The sequence below is a fragment of the Sebastes fasciatus genome, chromosome 15 (assembly GCF_043250625.1).
Source record: "Sebastes fasciatus isolate fSebFas1 chromosome 15, fSebFas1.pri, whole genome shotgun sequence".
Taxonomy (NCBI): domain Eukaryota; kingdom Metazoa; phylum Chordata; class Actinopteri; order Perciformes; family Sebastidae; genus Sebastes; species Sebastes fasciatus.
In genome coordinates this window covers 21,359,786-21,366,369 of record NC_133809.1, presented here as the reverse complement: position 1 = coordinate 21,366,369, position 6,584 = coordinate 21,359,786, and positions in this window count along the sequence as shown.

Genomic DNA, 6,584 nt, shown 5'->3' with positions numbered 1-6,584 from the left:
CTCTGTGTCTTCCGGTGTCCTCCGGTGTCCTCCGGTGTCCTCCGGTGTCCTCCGGTGCTCCTAACGGCATCTGCAAGATTTCAGAGACCGGAGGAAAACAACCAATCAGAGGCGAGCTGGAGTCTTCCGTCCAGCTGCCGTCTATGAGAAGCTGTCAATAGATAGATAGAGATAGATAAATAGTAACTTTATTGATCCCGAGGGAAATTCAAGACACTCGCTAACTCCAATCAAACGGTCAAACTAGGTAGCGCTGATCAAATATGAATCAATATTCTGTTGCTGTAATACCTATTGATCGCATAAAATGTTTCGAAACATCTTGTAGTGTACTGTTTAGCCGTTTAGCTAAATCGAGGAAATACCAAGTACCACCCACCAGCCAGAGCAAACTTTCTCATTTTACAGCTAAAGAGTACACTAAAAGATGTTTCTGAAAACATTTGAGGCAAGAAATAGGCATTACAGTAACAGAATATTGATTCATATTTGATCAGCGCTGCCTAGTTTGACCGTTTGATCGGAGTTCGCGAGTGATTGACAGCTGCCTCCGTTGAATGAACAGCCAATAGTAACGCTCTCTCTCTTAAATGACCTGTGATTGGCCAAAGTCTCCCGTCACGGGCTCGATTTTTTAAAGCCTGAAAACAGAGCCATGAGGAGGTGCAGAAGTCTAGTTTTCTCTCAGAACACTTGAATTACAATATGCTGAAAGGTTATGGATTTTTTGCCAAATAATACCAAAAATATTCTGCCTACTGAAGCTTTAAGCGTGTTAGACGAAGATGACATTTTAAAGTAATATTTAATATTGTCAAAGGAACTGTCATAGGCTACTAACAAAGTCCCATGTCATGAGAGTGGAAAGGCTTTGGCTTACAGTTTCATGGGAAACAAAACTGCCATCTCAACACAGGAGGGCGTTAGAGAGTCTCTTCCTCCATGCTTCCTCCATAGTGTGTGATCAGCAAAGACAGGAAATGAAACATAAGTAATTAACATTTCTGAGATGGTGAGTCATCTCTTTTACTGAAACATCAGAAGAAAAACAAAGACAGAAATACTTAAGAGTATATAATTTCCAAGCCAATTTAGAGGAACCGACTAACATCAATAAACACAGAAACCACACGAGATGAGATGTCCTACACTGTGTTCAACAATAAACTTCTGTTATGATGATAATTCAAAGTTGAGTATTATGTTCTGGTATTTTACTGAATGTGTTATTGATGCTGTAACAAGTTCAACAGGGTTAACTGCCCAAAAAGTGAAACCAGATGTATACTATTATGAACAGAACAGCCATTTGGATTACTTGGTTTAAGAATTTACTATGGCCATATTGTATTCCACTGAATACAAAATAATTAAAAAACTGGTCAAATAAACCACATTATTTTGTCCTAATCAAATAGGAGAGTAGTTTGAATGGAGACAGCACTAAATTATGTTAATTGTAAACGTTTTAGGATCAATTGAAGTGCTTGTTTAGAATAGTTTGAATTAAACTATTGTACAGTATGATGCCGTTTTGATTCTTTTTATAGATACAAAATTGTGTACATTTATCATTTTGGACAGGACACTATTACTGTGTTTGGAAGTGGAAAATCCAAACCCTGATTAGACATTCTTGTCTGTCAACCTTAACACAAAATCCTACCACATAAAAGAAGCTGTGGTACTTCAACGTTGGAATTCTTGTGGTAACTTTTGTGTTCCTGTGATACATGTGTTGTGGTACTTTTGTGGTAGTCTGAGATCTGTTGGCCTTTTCAGGAGAATTTACTATAAGACGTTTGGTGTGCTTTGGCACTGGTGCTTTATCATCAATCCAAGTCTGACATAGTTTGTTAATGTGAAGTGCGAAGCAAAAGAAATATGCAAATATTACCAATGTTTCCTGTGTGCTGTGTGTTTTGTGACCAATATAAAGGAAACATATTCAGGAAGTCCCGAGATTTTGGTGGCAAATACTTGAGGGTGGTCTGCTGCTGCAAACAGTGGCATTAATATTAAACACATAGTTCAACATTTTGGGAAAAGCGCTTGTATGCTTTCTTGACAAAAGTTAGAGCAGAAGATTGATACCACTCTCATCAGTGGCGGACTCGGGCTGTGTGAGGGGTAGGGGTGAAAAAAATAAAAACTGCACCAGCTGCATGCGGTGGGGTACCAGCGCACACAAAGTTTTCTAGCATGTAGGCTATATGGCACTGCAACTGCATTTTCTCCATTTAAGGGCGTCCTAGAGGTCAATTTATTGTGTTTTATAAACCATAGGGGCATCCAAGAAGGCACTGCATCATGATTTCTCCACTGGAAGGGCACCCTAGAAGTCACTTTATCTCATTTTCTCCACTGGAAGGGCACCCTAGAAGGCACTTTATCTCGTTTTCTCTGGTGGAAGGCCATCCTAGAGGCCACTTTATTAATGTTTCATGTACCATAGAGGCATCCAGGGCACTTTTGCTGTGTTTCTTTCGAACATGGGGGCACCAAGGAAGGCGGTCACCCCCCTCCCCCCCCCCCCCCCCCCCCCCCCCCCCTCCTACCCCCCTGAGTCCACCAGTAAATCTCATTAGTTGCTCACTAGTTGCATCTTGTTTGTTTAATCCGCACAAATACTAAAGTGTAAAAACAACAATTTGTTGCTTTAATGTAGGTGTTTTGTTTCTTACTACTTTTTTTGCCAAGAGCAGTAACTTCCTGGTGGCCAACAAGGCCTATGGAAAGGAGGCTGGGTCACGCGTCATCAACGCGTCATATCTTAGGGGGTACAACACATGCGCAGTAAAATCTGGCCTGCACTCGCCGAAAGTGAGCCAATCGCAACGCACGACCGCAGCTTCAGTTACACTGCGCATGTGTTATACCCCATACCCCAAGACCCATGTCCGCCCATGACCCAGCCTCCTTTCCATAGGCCTTGGTGGACGAGCTAGCTGTTTCCCCCTGTCTCCAGTCTTTATGCTAAGCTAAGCTAGCTGGCTGCTAGCTCTAGATTCATATTTACCGTACAGACATGAGAGTGGTATCTATCTTCTTATCTAACTGCAAGAAAACAAATAAGCGAATTTCCCAAAATGTCAAAGTGTTCCTTTAAAACGCCACACTATACAGGTGGCCACAAGCATGAATACGACTATACAGATCTACCTATGTCTTAGGTAGATTACACAATTTACACATCCCTAACTTTTTATTCATCTTTTTCTTTGCCTCCATCCCTTTTGATAAAAACCTCTTTAGTCGCCTCATGGCGTCATGCCAGGAACACCATGTCCCCCCGTTGTCTCGGCCTAGTGTAATCTCACTCTGCATGGACAGCTCATTAGCATCTGTCAGCGCCCCCAAAACTAAAAATGGCCCGGGAGAGCTGAGGTGATGTCTGAGCAGAATAAGTGGAGGCGAACAGAGAGTTGCTAATGTTGCAGGAGTGTTATGACGACGGACTGTCGGATGGGACCTCAGTCATTACTTTGCAGCAGGGGAGCTTGTGACGACAAGGTATAGCGTTGAGGGACCTGTGTGAAAAATTAAGGTAATTTGCTCCGACATGTCTTCTTTTCCTGTATGTTTCCTTTGATAAAACCGTCAACATAGATTTACACTGACGCTTCCTCGCAGCTGGATGACAGACCTCAATTCTCACAGCAACATTTTATCACCCATCTTGCATTAATTAAATCAGAGTGCTATTCATTCTGATCACATCATATACAGTAAGTGTGGAAATGGCGGCTACAAGCAGGCCGCATTTCTACTATGATTCATAACAACCACAGCCCCGATGGGCCCAGACGGGATCACCGTCCTGTGGGCATTATATACACAGATTGAAATCATAACAAAAGCTCTTCCCCACTGGATCCCGCCACATGACTTCATTTTGGGTGTGGGAATTATGGCATTCAATCAAAATACACTTCTCATGACCTCAGTTTGGATAGATCTTCCTCTTCGATACCACATGGAGGGGGATGACTTCATATGTGGGAAGGAAATCGTCTGTCAAACAAATGTGCTTTGTTTTTTTGGAGTTTTTCTTTGCTCTGATTCACTTTGAGTGTCACATACAGGACAATAAAAAGGTGAACAATGTCTTTGATGCTGCTCCAGAGCTGGTGAACTCTCGGGTGACCTTATTGTATCTCCAGGTATCCAGTGGCGCTCGGGAGAGTCGAGGAATGTAAGGCGTTAACAACCAGAGAAAGAACGCTTCTGTCTATTCATTTGTCTATGCATTTGTGTCTGCTGGAGTGTGTTTTCATTTCATTGAACAATACATTACGTCAGCCCCCACACCCATATGATCCAGCGATGCTCACATGTGAATAAAGCTGTTCTTGGGTCAGATCTGCATTGCAACACAGAAGAACTGACCAAGAGGGAGTGATTGTGTCCATCTTGACATAATTCCTTTGTGAGTTTATCTGCTGGTTAGCTGCCGTGTCTTTTGTTTGCTTTGGTTTTCACCTAGAGATAAGAGTGTCATTGTGTTCCTATTTTACTTTGAGAAAAAGAAAAATGCAGACTGTGGGGCACTCACTTGACCCCTCATGCTTCAGACGGTCAGGATTAAATACGGTACCACGAAAATCCTCCAACTACAATGTAGAGGTAACTAATAAACAGACAGTGATTCTCATGAGCTATAAACAAGATAAACATTAACCAGTAACAGATAACACGGTCTGGCTGGAAACAAAGAGATTTGACCAGTACATTTTTGCTTTAGTAGCTGTTCCACCCTGTCAGTGTGACCAGATATTAAAGGGGAACTACACCCATTTTCAAAAATTCATTCATATTATTCCTATGGTCTAAGACAGTCAAAAAATATTAATAAACATGAACAACTCTCTCCCAAATCCAAAAACTAGAGTGCTAAAACTCAAACTTGTATCATAGGATAGAAAGTGTGGAACTTCTCTATAGACAATGAATTGAGAGAGATGTCATTGGTGACACTGAGATCCCCCAGGGGAATGTTTTGAGTATATGGGAACATTTTCTGTTTCAAAACTGAGAAAACTACAATATAATAAAGCTCATTTGGGTATAAAAAAGAAAACAAACATTCTGTGGGTCCACAAAATGTGTCTCCCATTCAAAACCCATCTAAACAGCAGCTGCAGACTTTTTACCCTATGACATCACAAGTTTCAGACTTACTTCTCTAGTTTCTGGCTTTGAGAGAGAGCAGCTCATGTTCACAAATATTGATTGAACTTTCCTAGGATATGGAAATAACATATTTGATTTCTTCATTTAGGTGGAGTTCCCCTTTAAAATCTTCAGAAAGCACCAACAACCATTTTCATTGCTGCAAAGATTTGCCCAGTGAAGCTCACTCTCGTTGGCAGACAAGCAAACTATTGCATTGGGTCTTTTGTCCATGTTGACGAAGAAGTGGAGAACCTTACCCTGAGCATATCATTTGTGACATTGTTAATATATCTCTATCATAAGTCACGTGTAAAATGGTGACCAAGTCATTTGACTTCGCTGCTTACATTAAAGGTACAGTGTGTAGGATTTTGCGGCATCTAGTGGTGTGGTTGCAGATTGCAACCAACTGAGTACAGCTCACGTTACTGCAGTTTTATAAGCGTGTCGGAGAGCTACAGTGGCCTTCAGGTAACGTAAAAACACGAAAGGCTCTCTCCAGAGTCAGCGTTTGGTTTGAACAACATGGCGGACTCTGTGAAGAGGACCCGCTCCATATGTAGATATAAACAGCTCATTCTAAGCTAACAAAAACCCAACAATTCTTATTTTCAGGTGATTATACACTAATGAAAACATAATATTATATTCCATTTCTGCTAATAGATCCCCCAAAATGTTACACACTGTTCCTTTAAGACCATCTCCATTTGTCTAGAATTCAGGAAACGTTAACTGTCAACCTTGAACGGTGGGTAAACGCTATCCCACAAATAAAAAACTAGGTGAACCAAATTTAGGTGTGTTTACTCTCTACTGCTTCCACATGTCTAGCCCAACAGTACCCTGGCAGCAGAGTTAACTATCCCCATTGATGCAGAGCACAATTACTGTACCTCAGATTTAGCTCGCTGGCCTTGTTTTCTGCAAACTGGGCCAAAAAGACAGTCTAGCTGCCAAAGTCCTGCAGAGTTTGGCCTCACTCAGCCCTCCTAAGTCAGCAATTGGTGGTTCCTTGGACCACTGTTGGGGCTTTGGGTGGCTGCTGTCACCGGACTTTCCCAGCCAGAGAAAATGGCATAGTTCAGCTGTCACCAAGGGTCAGCGGGGAGAGTTAACTCTCTAGCTTGGGCCAGCCAAAACATCTAGCATTCAGCTTGAGTGGATGAGTTAAATATAGAACTATACTTTTAGCCTCGGTGACTCGGGTCAGAAAGAGTAGAGAGAGACAATGGAGGATGAGTGAAAAGATCTGGCCCCGTGACAAAGGACATCACCGTGACTCTGCCTTTCTCTTCGCTGGGCAACGACCCCTTTCAACCGCTGAGAGAGAGTAAAATAGTGCCTCTCTACCCCCCCCCCCCCCCCCCCCCCCCCCCTTCTGCCATTTATTCCCACACACTCTTCAA